General features: G+C 46.4%; 1 long non-coding RNA gene across 1 annotated transcript in view; it reads right to left on the reverse strand.

The window, feature by feature from the left end:
* The window catches only part of LOC109547329 (uncharacterized), a 181,955-nt gene that overhangs the window by 152,627 nt on the left and 12,510 nt on the right, over positions 1 to 16,818 (reverse strand). Inside the window, exon 3 of the long non-coding RNA XR_004527713.2 lies at positions 5,024 to 5,137. This is a non-coding gene — a long non-coding RNA (uncharacterized lncRNA). The remainder of the gene's footprint in view (positions 1 to 5,023; positions 5,138 to 16,818) is intronic.

Raw genomic sequence — 16,818 nt, forward strand, 5'->3', positions numbered from 1 at the left:
CAGCCCCAGATGCTTCAATGTCCAGTCTGGTTTTCCTTCATTCTGCCCGTAACTTTATAAATGGTACCCTCATTAGGCTCTCCTTGATTTCCCCACCTGAACATGCCATCTGTTTCTCACTGGTACCCTGACCTCATGGAGCAGAGGGAAAGTACTGGGAGAGCCTAAGTGATCCGTGAAAGCTGCAGAGATAAAGCTCATACCTGACAAAGCCTTGAAAGAGGAGCAGAGGCTTGTCAGTTAGTAACAGGGTTATGATCAGGTGAGGGGGAGACGAGAGTGCCAAGACTGAGGGAACAGCTTCTACAAATGCTTTTGCATTAGGCTGACCATATGAAATTGCCAATATTAGACCATTTCTTTGACATACAAAAAAATAAAAGACAATTTCCTGTGGTTCAACCTAATAATAGGATTCAGACTATGATGACCTTAAATGGGAAGGAGGACTACAGGAGCAGGAAGAATCAAAAATAAGCCTGTCCCTACAGTGTGGATGTCAGGAAGGGAGGAGATAACATTAATCTGGAGAGGAGGAAAATCAGCTTTGCAGAGAGGGGTAAAATGTGTTTTTCATGTTTTATTTCTATTCAAACAGAACCACAGATCTCTCTCTGTTCTCCTTATACCTGGATCTGCAATCTAGTTCTTACAAAAAAGGTAAATGCAGACAGGTTATCTTGAGCCATAGCTCTTAGAGCTAGACAGATGCTTAATATTTTATTGACTCATTTCAAAGATTAAAAAAATAATGAGGCACAGGGGTTAGAGTCTTGCCTGCTACCACACAACTCTGTGATCCTCCAGTTGGATGTCTTGATAATGGAAGACTTCTAGAAGGAATGAGTTTCGGAGGACTCCAGTGATACAATTCTACAGAGAGAAGGTGAAGGTCATTACAGGTAAGAGTCACAGGCTGATAGAGGTGAAGGAATAAAAAGCTGCATGGACAGAGAGGATGCTGAGAGCAAATGAGCTTGGCTGGCAAAGCAAAGAATGCATTTGGTGAATGACTTCCTTTTATTAATCTTATCCTCGGACCCAAATTCATCTTTTCCTCTACTTGTTAAGCTGACCAAAGTTATGACAATAAGCCTTGATGACAATAAGCCTTCCCAGATTTGGGAAGAATTAAAATATATATGATATATTCTTCCTGAGATCATTCCCAGGCCCACAGTGCTGCTCGTCAAAACTAATATTTTGGCATTTATTTTTATTTTTTTAATTGGAGTAAAATTGCTTTACAATGCTGTGTTACTTTCTGCTGTACAATGAAGTGAATCAGCTGTATGTATGCCTATATCCCCTCCCTCTTGGACCTCCCTCCCCCACTTCTCCCCCCCCACCCCATCTAGGTCATCACAGAGCACTGAGCTGAGCTCCCTGTACTTCACAGCAGGTTCCCACTAGCTATCCATTTTACACATGGTCATGTATTTATGTCAAACCTAATCCCCCTATTTGTCCCACCCTCCCCTTCCCCCGCTGTGTCCGCATGTCCATTCTCTACATCTACATCTCTATTCTTGCCCTACAGATAGGTTCATCTGTACCATTTTTCTAGATTCCACATATATGTGTTAATATACAATATTTGTTTTTCTCTTCCTGGCTGACTTCACTCTGTATGACAGACTCTAGGTCCATCCACATCTCTACAAATGACCCAATTTCATTCCTTTTTATGGCTGAGTAATATTCCATCGATCAGGCCATGTGCTCCACATTAGTCAATTGAAAAAAAAACAAAAAACTAAGTAATATTTAAAGTTGGAGTTGTTTTGATCTCATAATTTCTCTCCTGACATTTTAACATTTGAGTTAATATATACTCTGGAACCAGATTTTCAGAAGCCTGTGTTCAGAGTGACATCAACCTCCTTGCATCCCATACAGTTTAGTGACCTTAAGCATCTGAGGTGCCAGGATTTACCTGTGGTCCAGCATGTGGTAGTGCCTGGGTCTTTTGAAACACAGCTCAGATCATTATAAACAATGACTATAGTGGGACTTTGGGCTAAGAGAATAAAGAGTAAGGTGAACTCTCACAGGAGCAGGGGGTGGTGACTAAGTCCTGCAGCAGGTGGGGAACTTGCAGACACACCCACCCTGGTGGACAGCCACAATCATCTGCATCATTCCCCACCACGAAGAAGGGTGATGCAGATGAAAGTCCTCCAGGAGCACATCACTCATATGCCTCTGTCTGTTGGCTCAACGTAAGTTGGCAGGCCTGTTGTGGTGTTTACAGGACCCATGCTAACAAATAGGTTACTGAGTTACTTATTTCAGAACTAAATCATCAGTCATCACCCCAAACCTAAGCCCTTGGGCAGAACTGGAAAATGACCAAAAGTCAACAAAAAAATCAAATAATTGTCCCCTAAAAGGGAACTTGATGATGACAGTTTTTAATTATCACCCTGAAAATGAGAAAACACAGGTCCAGAGATGGTCAATGCCCCCGGCCTTGCAACTAGTAAGTACAGGGTTGCACTTGATTGCAAGTCTATCATGGACCAGCAATGGCTCCTGGATCTTCCTTCAGTACATAGTCCACTATCTCATGCTGCCTGGAAAGTTCTTCTCCATCCCCTTCTTCTATACAAATCTCTCCTCTCCTTTGTTCAATTGTTTCTGATTAATGACTTTGTATTTTTCTTCTTTAAAGAGATTACATGCATCTTAAAAGTATTTCAGATTGGTGTAATTCAGGACATATTTATCGAGGTCTATAAGTGACAGGCCTTGGGCACATATTAAGCACTCGGTCAATATTTATTAAGCTGGACTATATGTGGGAGGCACCTCTAGCATCAGCACATTAGGAAAGAGAGAATATGGGGGCATGGTGATGGGAAACATGGCCATGCTGGTACACTAGTCATGATGTAATTTGGTCTGAAAAGAGGAGTGTGGTGGTGATAGGAATGAAAATCATAGGAAAAAATGTGGACTGCATTTCAGAGTAAAATTGGATGTCAGGAAGAGAAAAAAGAGAGTAATAATAAGAAAATTATATTTTATACTCTTCAAATGTGAGGTACCAATTGGACACATTTGGAGAAGTCCAACAAGCAGGGTGAAATGTGAAGCTGGGACTCAGGCAGGAGCCAAGGTTAGAGTCTATAGAGAGGGGATGGTTTAAGCTGTGGAGCCAGAGCTTGCCTTGCTGGAAGTTAGCACAGCTCTCTGCTAAAATTCTACCACTGCTTTGGAATATGTAACCTAGACCAAGGACTGGCAAAGATATTAAAAAAAGAAAAAGTGACTAGGACAAGACCAGCAGTCCACACTGGCTACCCCCAGGGGCACAGCCAGCCCTTGCCCTAGTTGCTCAGCCAGCACTGTTCCCGTGCATCATTCCAAATGCCCAACCTCCTTCAGGAAGCCTTCCTGTTTTGATAAGATGAGAAACACTAGCTTACCTGCCTCAGTTCCTAGATTTGGGCGTATCGGTCATCCCCAGGTTTCTATTAGTGGCATACGTCAGCACTTAATAATTATTTTCTGATGATACTGATGGTTGCTCCATCACCCATCTGAACATCTCCCCTCCATTAGTTGCCCATTTTCCCACTGTCACCTCCTTCCTCAGACCCAACTCCCAACACCCTTCCTTCCTCCCCAGCTCCTTGAAGCTCTCTCATCTACCCATACCCCTGATAAATTCCAGCAAAAACTGAGTTTTATAAAACAAAACTTAAAAAACTGATTTATGCTTCAAAGGAGAAATTTTCTTAAAATAGACTTTGGCTTTTTAAATATTCCCCATATGTTAGAACTACTCCCTAAGTGTGGTGAAGATCTCTATTTGATACACCTCTAACTCAGTCTCATTTTAAATATTTGTAAAATTTCCACTAGAACATGCAACAGTGACCAGGGGCAACGATGATCAAAATAGCAGCAAGGAAACTGGATAAAAACAGCAGACCACTAAGGCCACCCAAGTGGGGAAGCCAAACCACAGAGGATCAGGAAACTCCGGGGACAGAGCCCTCTGGGAAAACCTTTGGTTTCCTCTTTTCCAGAATGAAGATATAGTCATATGGTTGTTTATCTTATCATGAAAGGGGTGCCCAGCCCCAATAGTAGAAGGGCAGGGGCTTTGTATGCCCTACCCCAGGGGCGCTGCAGTGTACCACAAACAGCTACTGGTATGTTGGGACTCATCATCCGTGGTCTTCTAGGTTATCCAAACCTGCAATAACTTCACCAATAACATCCCATTACTGGTACCAGAATAGTGAGGTCCTTAAGAGGATTAACTTGAAATCTGAAATTCTCACGGCCTATGACTTCAGCAGGTCTCCTTGTGTGTGCTTAGCATTTCCTGTTTGATCCATCATACCTTCTGTATAACAGACTAAAATGAGTAATTCAAGCCAGATCAACCATTCCTTGGCTTGGAACTTACAGGAAGATAAGGAGAATTCCCTGCAGAACATATCCCACTACCTCAGCTAACAACAGCATCTGGTCTCCTAAGGCAGCCCCTCCAGTAAGAGCCCAGGCCTGACCCCACCACGCCCCATAATGGGAACTTTGCTGACAAATGTTTCTCACCTGAACCCAATCAGTTTACAGGGCATTACACAGAGCTACGAATGTATTCCATATGTGCTCCATCTCTGAAATTCTGAGGCCCCAGCCCCAAATCAAAATCTTATTACTACTATTGTTGTTGTTATTTAACATTTGTTCTTTTTTACAGTGCAAAGTACACTGTAATCATTTCATTAGTGTCTTATCATCTGGAGCCCAGTCCCTGTTCACTGCAGAGACTAGAAATAGAGGTGAGTTGGAGAAATATATTGGCATTCTTGTAGCTTGATATTATTCCCCCACCCAACCCATCCACCCATCCTTGCCATCCAAATGGAGGAATTGGTCAAAGATCCATGTGAGATTTTGTTAAAAGAGCTGACCTCGTGCATGGCAACAATAGTTACTTAGTGCAGCAAAAGCAGAGAGAGCTCTGATCCTTCCAAAGAGTGTGGGAATCTGTGATACTCACACCTTCAGGCCCCAGCGAGGCATGATTATGAGAAGACGCACAGAAAGCTCTCGTTCCCTCTTGTGGAGAATGTTTGCAAGTTGGGGAAAATGATGGTCCGTGAGTCTGCGCCTGCTGGAGGGACAAGGATAATCACCTAGCTGATTTCTGAAGGGCAGTGGCCCATTTACAGCATTATCCCTGTTTCTAAAATTCTAAGCAAATACACCTTCCCCACTCCCACCTCTGCTCTAGCACACTCCAGTCAAGTTCACAGGCCCACCAGTGACTTGAGCATTCCCAATCATTTTGATGGTGACCTAAGCAAAAAGGACGTGGAAGGTGAGTTGTCTGCCTGTAAAATGGTAGGCAACGTCTTTCAGGGCTCAAAGGAGCAGATCCATACTTGGCTGTGAGCCCTCCCCTGCACACACCCATGTCCACCACACATCTTCGGTGTGGCTCAGAATCAACACTTCTGTGAAGGCTGGTGCTCTGGAAGCATGCCTGGGGGGTGCACTGCTTAAATCAAATATTAGCAGCTCTCCTAAAGCACTAAAAAAATGTGAACATATAGCCTTTTCTCAATTTGTAGGCATTTCTTCCATAAATTTCTGTTCCGCCCTTAGTGCCTGTTACCACTTGCCTTTTAGCCAGAGAGAGCATAAGACACAATAAATGAATGAGTAGAAACTATTAATGAGAGAACTCAGAAGCAAACACTCACACATCCTTCAACAGTTTGCTTTCTCCTGGCCTGGGCTGCTTATGTTTGTGGTTTAATATGATCATTTGTTTGCTGGGGAAATTGTTCCTTTCTCATTTGAGGGAATTCAACAGATCATATTTTATGGCATTCCGAGAAAAGTCTCATGACCCTTAGGCCCCAGCCCCCAACCCCGGTAGGCTCCATGACAAGGCACTGCGGAAGGGGATTTTGAGTCAGCTCTGGTTCCCACCCCTGGGCAATTTCTTTAACTCACCTGACTTCTCCAAGCTTCAGTTTCCACATGAGTAAAAGAGAAATAACAGTAAGCACTTTCATGGGGGAACATGCTGAGGACTAAACGTGATCGTGTATGTATCCTGCCTGGCGTGAGGGAGGCACTCGGTACACTTAGTGATTGTTATTCCCAGGACTGATCGAGCAAACATTTTAAATAGACCTAGCTCAATTCCTCACACTTGCAAGATGATCCACAAATGCCCTTCCTTTCACTTTCCTTCCAATCACTCTCCAAATATCCCAGAGGGCTGTTACTCCATAACAGACCTCTGAGCTGCAGGAAGACACATCTGCCCCTGCTTCACACCACTTGGCCTCAAGGCTGTGTGTAAGCTCCTGCCCAGAGCCACCAGCTGACAATAGCCACCAACAGCCCCCAGAAAGCCCCAGGGATCTGAGGCTCAGGCGAAAATAAAGCCAGAGAGAGAGAGAAGGTATCTGTACACCTACAACCAAACGGGGTCTCTCCTGCCCAGGCCAAGCCCTGCGGTTCCCCCAAAGTAAAGAGGCCAGAGCTCTCCAAATACAGTCCACCCTGGCCCCAAGGTCACCCTCTCACAGCTTTGCCTGCACCAGGCCCAGGAGTTTTAATCAAATGCAAAAAAAATGTAAATAGTTCTCCTTAAACAAAGAACAAGTCTTCTCCATACGGAAAGAGCTAATCCCTCATAGAGGCACAGCCTGGTGCTTCATCACAAGGTGTTAATCAGTTGGCAGGAGAATGCTGATGGGAAAGGCTCTTCTTGAAAAGAGAAGAAAAGCTGGCCAAGCCCCAGCCCCCTCCCCAAAGTGGCTCCATTTTTGGCTCCCTTAAGGTGAATCTAATTGTTTAAACAAGATTAAACAAGCATGGAATTTGAGAGGGAGAAGGAAGAAAAAAATTTTTTTAGAAGGGCAAGAGAATTTTTCTTCCCAAAAGATACAAAACAAGTCTAAACGGTAAGAACAGCTTTAGCTCTTAGCAGCTAAAAGATAAACAAATAAATCTTCCAGGCTGCAAGTGTCCAGGGGAAATTAATTTCCTGGGGTCAATGTAATGCAGAGGAATTACAAAGGAAAAATGAACCCAGAGTCACCACCTTCACTTTGCTTTAGGAAAAAGAAGCACATAGAAAACTTTCCAGCCCTAATGCATTTCTGCTTAGAACACCAGCACCAGCCACTATAACATAAGAAAACCACGTGCTCTGTTAGACCCCTGAGAGTCTCACGATAGATCCACATAGAAGGATTCAGGGTCAGACTCCTGATTCATACATTCATCAATTCAGTCATCCAACAAATATTCTGTGGACATCTACTCATTGCCAGGTACCATGCTAGGCACTGAAGCTACAACCAGGAGCCAGACGGAAATGGTGCCTGCCTTCAAGAAGCTTGAAGACTCGTGGGGCAGCAGGCTTGTAAACCTGCCATATTAGGTGCTGTGCAAACAGAGAGAAAACATGATTGGTTCTGCCCAAAGGCGTTGAGGTAACAGACTGTCAGATGAAAGGTGACATGTGCCGGGACCTAAAGAAGGAGTAGGAGTTCTTTAGGAAGAAGAGAATCAGGAGCTTTTTTTTTTTTTTTTTAAACATCTTTATTGGAGTATAATTGCTTCACAATGGTGTGTTAGTTTCTGCTTTATAACAAAGTGAATCAGCTATACATATACATACGTTCCCATATCTCCTCCCTCTTGCATCTCCCTCACACCCTCCCTATCCCCCCCCAAGGTGGTCACAAAGCTTGAGGACACGGGGAGGGGGAAGGGTAAGCTGGGACAAAGTGAGAGAGTGGCATGGACATATATACACTACCAAATGTAAAATAGATAGCTAGTGGGAAGCAGAAACTTTTTTTTTTAATTTAATTTATTTATTTGGTCGCTTTGGGTCTTCATTGCTGCGCGCAGGCTTTCTCTAGCTGTGGCGAGTGGGGGCTACCCTTCATTGCGGTGCACGGGCTTCTCATTGCGGTGGCTTCTCTTGTTGCAGAGCATGGGCTCTAGGCGTGCGGGCTTCAGTAGTTGTGGCTCACGGGCTCAGTAGTTGTGGCTTGCGGGCTCTAGAGCGGAGGCTCAGTAGTTGTGGCGCATGGGCTTCATTGCTCCTGCGGCATGTGGGATCCTCCCAGGCTGGGGATCGAACCCGTGTCCCCTGCATTGGCAGGAGATTCTTAACCACTGCACCACCAGGGAAGTCCCCGAAGCAGGAGCTTTTCAAGTGAGGCAGAGAGGTGTCCCTGGGCATTCTATGTGCTGGGGACCTAGCTGGGAAGGAAGACAGCTGTGTCTTGACTGCCAAAGCTTTATTTACCATTCTCCAGAGCTCCAGGTCTGCCCTGTGGGTATTGGAGCTTCTCAGAAGGCAGAATGACATCATGAAGAGAACACTGGATTAAGAGTCAAGAAACCAAGGAATCTGCCATTTCCTAGCTCTGTGATCTTGGGCAAGGGACTGCCCTGCTCAGGGTCTCACTTTCTTCCTCTGTCAAATGAGAGAACCGAGCTTAATGACTTTTTTATTCCATGAGAGGCAAGTGAAACAATCTGAGGATAGAAGTGTGGTTTCAAAGCAGACTATGAGGCTGTCTGCTGGGGGAGGCCCCACATCCTTGGGCTTTTTGCTTAACTGCATCTGGCCACGTACATCGTATGCACGTATTCACATGCGTGCACACTCTATCACACCCCTCCGAGCCATCCTCCACTTCCCACCAAAAGGTGATAGGACTGAAATGCTTCTGGGATCCACAGTCCCTGAAGGATAAAGCTAAAAGTCCCCAGCCTGGAAGAGAAAGACCTTCATAACTCTGCAGTCTCATATCACAAACTTTATAACTAGGTGTTCAGGCCCTGGCCATGCCGCTGTCTCCCTGGTCCCAGCTCCCCTACTACATCGTGTAACCTCACATCTGTTCCTTGGCCCGTGGGGCTTTGTCTGCCTGGAATGCCCTTTCCCTCCCCTTGCTCACTTGGCAAACCCCTATTCACCCTTTAAAACTTGCTCTAGAATGACCTTCCTTAGCAAAGCCTGTCCTCATCTCCCATCACCCCTTCTCGTGCATACTTCTCTCCATGCCTGGGACACCGGATGTAGCCACTGACTTACGTGACTCTCCCCCACAGAAGGTAAATTTCTCGAGAACAAGGACTGTGTCTCAGTGACTCTTGTACCCCAGATCCTAGGACCGTACATGGACACAGACTACCTGCAGCAGATGTTTGTGAAGCTGGCCACTTGCATTTTATTAAGTCTTCTGATTGTGACCCCTCAATAGTGTTTTGGGAACCAGGGTCTCGTAGAGCTAAATTAGCTGCCAGAAAAGAATTGTCCAGCACAGACTGGAGGACTGTCATCTCCTTGTAAATTCCCAACTTTCCATGAACTCACACCAGACTGTGGGAAGACAGGTACAAAGATGGGCTTCTCAAACTTGCCCAGCAATGTCATGTTCATTAAGTTGTAGACTCAGAATTGAAAGGAATCCTAGAAGCCACTGCAAACTTCAACCAGGGCAAAGCATCTCAACACGGCAACCCTGACCATTGCTCATCCAAATTCAGTGGGACTCACCACAGCATGAGGGAGCCTATCCTATTCTTGACTGGTTGTTAGAAAATGCTTCCTCATTTTACCCATATAATCCCAGCATTCCCTGTGCTCTTGTCTCAATAATGTCTCATTCTAATTAAACAGTCTAACAACCAAGAATAGGTGAAGATGCAATTCAAAAATGTCCTGGAATTTCTCAAATATTATTAAAAGTCAATCAAACAATAAACTACAGACAACTTCTCACAATCCTCTTTCCCCATATTTCTCTTTTGACCTTCTACTCAGTTGCAGAGATCCCCAAAACTTTCCCTCTTTTAACCATTTCCAACCAAGCCTGCAAGCAGACAGCAGTCTCTTTCCACAGGGCTCCACCACCACTTGCTCTCTGATTGTACAACTACTGTGGATAATCTTAGCCTTTCTAGCTTTTTTAATTTTCTGTTATTTTCTCCCTTACCTCACTCCCCAGATTCTGCACTACAAAAGAAGGCCCAGGAGCTTCCTTGGTATTGAAAAACGATTTTTTATTCTTTTATTATACCTTGGTGGAAACAGAAGCACCCACATGACACGAAGCCATCACACTTTCCCTACATCTTTTCTTCTCCAGTCTACACAGTCCCCATTTCTTCATCTGACCCTCAAATGGCACAGTTCCCAGAGCTTCACCATTTTTATATTATTCTTGGATAATTCCCATTCTCTTTAAAAAGATGTGTGCATAACTGAACACAATAATTCAAGTGTGGTTTCACAACACAAAGCACTGTAAAACTTTCTACGAGGAAGAAACTTTACTAATGAAACTGAAGAATGCATTACTTTACAGCATTTTCTACAAAATGAAAGTACAGCCCAGTTCAAAACCGGACACACTTCCAGAGGTGGCCACTACACTCCGTAGGTGAGGTGTGATGTAAGTGGCATGCGGATGGATGTGTACCTTCGCGCGTCAAGCCGGGGCTGAGCACTCACGGGCAAGCCCCTGAACGGTGTGATTGGAGGGGCTCTGAGGGCATCCCCACCTCTCCCACCAAATATGTCCCACCACCAGCACACATGTTACTCAAAGGCGTTAAAAGCAGTTGTTAAGACGCAGCTGTGTCACCAGGAAGATGATACCCTCAGAACTTGTTATTTATCAGTGTCTTAGCTCCAGTTGAGATTTTATTGGCTACCGCTAAAGGAAGTACGGAAAGGCGTGGATTTGCCGCAGTGTAAGATGGTGTACGTCCAGGGGGAGCACGAGGTGAGGCAGGCGTAATGAGAAGAAATAAAGGACACATCTAAAGGGAATGACAGGAGCCTCGTAAGGGGACAGCACAGCCCACAGGGAGCACTCAGTGGCCAGGCTTGTAGCTCGCAATGAGAAGCCGCCCGAGGAGGTGCCCTACTTGGCTCGGCCTCCAGCGAAGCACACGGCGAGGGTGCCCTCTAGCGGCAGGAACAAGCGCTCACCGCCCCTCACGTCTGCGTAGAGCCGCACGGATTTCAATGTTCCGTTAGGCTCCACACTAGTTCATTCAACAAATATTGGTTGGATTCCCATTATGTGCTGAACACCACGACAGACACTAGGGAGACGTGTGGCTAAGACATGATCGCTCTCTCAAGAGGGTTTCAGCCTGGTTGAGGAAGTCCCACCAGTCGTGGTAGATGTGTGTGTCAAGGACGGTGGGCGTGCAGAGGCAGAAGTGGTGGGTCAGGAAGGTCTTCCCAAGAGAGGTGACCCTCCAGCCGAGATGTTTGCCAGACAGATAAGTGGGACACAGGCCTTCCAGACAGAATAGCACAGACTTGAAGTGTTCTTGCCCCATCTGGGAGAGAGGGGGAAGATGGGGTCATGGCCAGAGAGCTAGCTGGGGGGGAGTAAATTGGGTCAGATCATGGAGGGTTTGGCCTCCATCCTGAAGGTGAAAGAAGCCACAGAGGCACAAATCTGTTTTACAGATTTAAAAGGATTTCTCTGGCAAAGGGAACAGAAGCTGAACTGCATACAAAAAACCTGAGGGTCTAAATTGAGGATCCAGATGGCAAGGAGGAAGAGATGTGAAGGCAACAGGGTCTCCAGGCCCGGGTTATGGATTGGGTGTGGAGGCTAAAGGAAATAGGGGAATCTAGACTAATTCCTAGCCTCAGGCTTGGGAGGCTAACTTGATAGTGATGTCATTCATCAAACCAGAAATTAAGAGAAGGAGCTGATGAGGAAGAAAGATAGTGAGCTCAATTCTGAGCACGTAGGATTGGATGTGCCTGAGGGACAACCAAGAGGAAATTTCTGGGAGGTGACTGTTAGCTGACTATTTAGTCTGGAGCTCTGGGAGCTAATGTGGGGTTATGAGCAATGTCTGGCATTGGAAGAGAAAATGTCTTTTAAGGTGAGTACTCAGTATGAAGAGAGAAAAAAGCTGAGGGCAGGCCCTTAGGGAAAGCTAATTTTTAAGGGGCAGGCAGAAGAACAGCTGCCCCCCACAGAGACTAAGAGGAAAGACTGAGGTGGAAGGAGAACCAGAAACGAACTGAAGCCATGGAAGAGAGCTTCAAGAAGGGTGTGGTCAACCTCCTCCAATGAGTACCAAGACTACAAGCCTTGCAGTAAGTTGAAGAGTATGTGGAGCTGAGAAAAGGAAGGTGGGTTTTACAGACACACGGCTTCATGGCCTCTTCGATGCGGATTCTGAAAATACCAGTCTTTCCTTTCTTTCTACCACTCAGCATCCAGGACTACCCAGGTAAAAAATTTCTTGGGGAATGCAAACCCTTAGTTTGATAACATCCATCACAGGACTGTGATATGAATTCAATAAAATCATTTATGGAGCGCACCTAGAAATTGCCCAGCACACAGTAGACACTCAAAGCTAGCTCCCTCCTGTACTGTGATAACATAACTAGGAAAGTAAATCCAACAGGATACAGACCTACGTTAGGTCAGCTGGTGCCTAGGCTGACTGGATCATGGCTCCCACCACTGAACGGGGTAACCGAGAGTGGGCCCAGGTCAAGTGGACATAATCTCCACCAAGTGGGCATTGTAGTGCCTCGTGTTCAGCAAGGAGGTCAGAAATTGGATCCTGAGATTTAGATCCACTCTGACCTCAATGACCCATCACAACAGTGGTATGAGGTAGCTATTACCATGATTCCCTGTTGACAGATGAGGACATTGGGCTTCTAAAGAGTATGTAATTCTCCCAGTGCCACACATGCTTTCTTAGGAAACAGTGTCTGTTTTCAAACGAAGTCATCTCCTATGTCCCATCTGAAGACTCAGGCGGACCAGAGAGGAACAGGTACACCCACACCCATTAACTGCACTGGACACCCCGAGCCAAAGCCCAATTTTTTCTCAGCTCTGCAGCTAGTTCGTTATCTCGTGTTTACGAAGCTCCTCTCACTGCTCAAGGCCTCAGTTTCTGCATTTGGAAATGGGATGAAATAGTCCTGCGCCTCCCCCCTCCCTCTAAGGAGTGGCCGTGCTGAGATCATGTCTGACTGTTGGCTTGGGCAGAGGGAAGCCCAGTCCTTCTCCTCACTTCAAGGGGACGTGCACATTCAAAAGTCCAGACCAACGGCGTAGCGCCTGCCTGATCACATCACTCATGCCTGAGGCCTAGGACAAATGGGAACTTGGGGGTTTCGACAACGGTTCTCCAAAATGAGCAGCACGTAAATAAAAGCTCAATTCCAATGATAAACCTTCAAAAGGAAAGGTGCCAGATCAACTGGCCAAGGCTCAACTAAACTCCAGTGAGGTCTGCGCGTCACCGTGTGAATCTCAGGACCTGAGTTCTTTACTCTGCCGTCATCCCTAACCTTATCCTTTCCTCTGATTTTAATCTGGTCCCAAGTCCAAGTTCTGAACCCAAACAAAGAAGGTGGGGAATCCTTATTGGATATAGTGTAAAGAAATCTCTTTATGGGGTTCCTCTAACATCTCACACCGACGGCTCATCAATTTCATATATTCTCCAACTCTCCCACCAAGTCCTCCTTTCCTTTCACCCACTCTCACTGTCCCTTGCCCTCCTCCTACCCTAGCATCTACACACACACACACACAAACACACATATGCACACACACATATATGTGCGCATACATGCAAACACACCTCTAGACATTCCAAGCTGTGGAAAGGAGTGAGCCATCCCTAGGCCATCTCAGCACCTCAGCCTGCAGAAGTGACACTCATGTGCCTGGAATGCTCCCTGGCCACCTCTTCACTGAGCCCATCCCTTCCTCCAGTCTACCTGCTCCTGAGAACCCACTTCCTCTCGAAGGTTTTCTTACATTAATCACGTAAGAGCAGTTCCCCTGCTCCACCCTGCCTCAATCTGTATCTTAAAGGTGCTCCCACAAGCTACTTTCTTACCTCAATTATTCACTCACTGCTTTTTCTAACCTCCAAAGTACTCTTAACCTTTATGTGTAATTGACGTTTATTCTCTACTGGCAAGTTATGTAACTTCCTGATGCCTTCCCATGGTCATGTGTGTGTCCATGCTTATCTGTCAACATCGCAGGGAGGGTGAGTTCTCTGTGCAGCACCAGATAGGCATAATAAGGAATTTGTGAAGATGAAAACAGCGATGATCACATTCGACAATTATTCATTGAGCTCCTCCTATTTGCTCATCAGTGTGCTAATTTTGTTGGGATTGGGGTTGGGGTATGAGAAAACCATGAAAAACTATAAAGCACAGGCCTTACAAGAAGAAAATAATATCAGTTCCTCACTTAGCACCATAATTCAGAGTTTAAAAGCTTTCTCAAACATTGGCATTTGATCCCTGTCCCTTGAACATAGCCTGCTGTGATATCATTGTTCCTACTTTACAGTTCAGAGATGTTCATGCCTTGCCAAAGGTCACACAGCACAGAGTGCCAGAACAGGGAATCCTGACCCCAGATCCAGGGTTCAGGGAAGCAGAGGAAACAATAAACCCCCAAACACAAACCTCTAAGGGCAACAGACAAAATTGTAGGTGATTGAGTACCAAAAGGATATGTACAGATGACACACATTGAAGGTATCTGAAGAATTAACATGAGGGAAAGTTGGCCATAGTGGAGGGTCTGGGGGCGGACAAGATAAACACCGCCTAGAAGCAGCCTCTAGGGACAGCACTGAGTTGCTTCCCATCAGGCCACATGTCCTCCGCTCTGGGACAGAATCACGCTGCCCACGTCGGACGCAGAGAACAGCATTAGCATTCTCCAATAAATCATTTTCTGGGCACAAGTATTAGGAAATAGTCTGACTTTAAATGACATCTACATCCTGAAGGAAACTAAAATTGGCAGCTTCTATTGCCATGGCCCATTAGTTCTTCCAACTGGACTCCCCAGGACGGGACGCTTGGCTTCCCTTGCTGATCCAGCCCACGTCCCACCGCTTGGCACTCCCCACAGCCCGGCCGCTCCACACTCACAGAACTTCCATACCGGAACTGAGCCTGCAAGTCCATTTAAATTAAGATACACGTGTGTGCACACGTGAGTATGTGTGTATGTGCACCCACGGCCATTCCACCGATCCTCATTCTCCAGGGGTCTCAGATGTTATTTAGGCTAATGTATCTTTCGTTTGCATGAGCCTAAGACTGACCAATGTTTCCTCTGGTCGTGGGGATCTCTGGACAGAGCCATGGACACAGGGACCCAGGGAAGCCAAGCAGCCTGGCATCAGGGGTGGGCACAGCACCTGGAGGTTGGTTCTGGACCTGCAGCAGCCCTGGGGCGCTCAACAGCAGAGTCTGTACATCTCCCATCTAACTTTCCACCATTAACATGGCTTCACTTCCTTCTGTGCCCTCCTCTCGCCTCTCGCTGAGCAGCTCTCTGATTCCCGAAGCTGAGCTTTTCCCCACCTCACGGCTCCTGCTGTCAGAGCACCTGCTTCTCTCGAATGCAGGCTCGCATTCGGCCAGCCTGGCCGCCCTCCCCTCGCATGTCGTGAATCTGCAGCTTCAGCTCCCGTGGCTATTTCATTCTCTCAGTGTTTTCTGGTTCAGAACAGTTAGAGGGGCATCTCACTTGGTCTGGCTCACCATTTCAAACAACCAAGTCACTGGCAGGCCCATGGGTTAGTCACACTTAGGGTAGATGCCCTGTCCGATCAGGAGCCAGGCTGGCGCACAACTGAAAGCTTTGAGTCGCTCACACTCACCTCGCCTTTCCCCCAAACAGGTGACCGGAAGCCAGGCCCTTTGTATCTCACACCCGGGACTCCCAGCCTCTCAGCCAAACCCCTGCTTCCCACACAGAGCCAGGATTTAAACCCTGGCTTTGCCAACAATGTTTTTCTTTATAAATCTTTATTCTCTGGTGCTTCTGTTTGTCTATTTCCATTGTTTAGTTGACTCATCAACCGACTGCAAAATCCTCAAGGCCAGGGAGGACCTCACCTTTCCTGTGAATGACGAAACACTGAGTATCACATGCCACTCGTGCCAGAGGCGTGAATGAACCATCACATTAATTAATTTACGGAGGAAAAAAGACTGACCTGCTGAGCATCACTGTCTAAAGCAGTTAGCCTGCAGATCCCTGGACAAAGGGCCATGTTCCTCTGCGCAGTTCTGGCTTCAGGGCCCACAGCTCTGCTTCCCCAGGGCCTTCAGGCTGCAGGCGACTAACCCTCAGCTACCCCAGACACCCAGGCCCGGAGGGTCTGAGGAAAAGTCTTCCCTGTCTTTTAGATTATGCTGCTTAGAGCCCACATGGAAAATGAGCCATTTATTTGATTACTGGAACTCAAGCCAAGCCCAGAAAAAAGGGGGTCAGGAGCACATTAAACAAAAGAAAGTCTCGGAAGGGGTTGGAGGGTGGCAAAGAGAAGGCAATCCTAAGAAGTTCTTCAGTTCAATCCACAACGGGGCCTGTGTTCCAGGCCTGGTCCTGTTGCTACCCTAGCTGTGTGTCCCTAGGCAGTCTAAGCAACTGTGACCTTCACCTCCTTAGTCCTTCCTTCCTCCCAGGGTTACTGTGAAAGTCAAATGTAATCATAAATATAAGACGGTGTCATTAGCATCATCACCATCACGAGGCACATAACTGTGCCCAGCGTGGCTCGGAGTCCCTCGGGGTTCTGCCATCCAGGACAGACACACTCACCCAGACATACAGGCCGGAAACACGGACAGTGGGGAGAAATCAAAACAAGATGCAAACACTCATGTGTGTCTATAATCACGTATCAAATGACGCTAAGCGGTTGTTTAGTTTTAAATGCGGGATTGTTTACAGTGTGGAGCCCATACCCTAA

The sequence above is a fragment of the Tursiops truncatus genome, chromosome 1 (genome assembly GCF_011762595.2).
Source record: "Tursiops truncatus isolate mTurTru1 chromosome 1, mTurTru1.mat.Y, whole genome shotgun sequence".
Classification (NCBI taxonomy): domain Eukaryota; kingdom Metazoa; phylum Chordata; class Mammalia; order Artiodactyla; family Delphinidae; genus Tursiops; species Tursiops truncatus.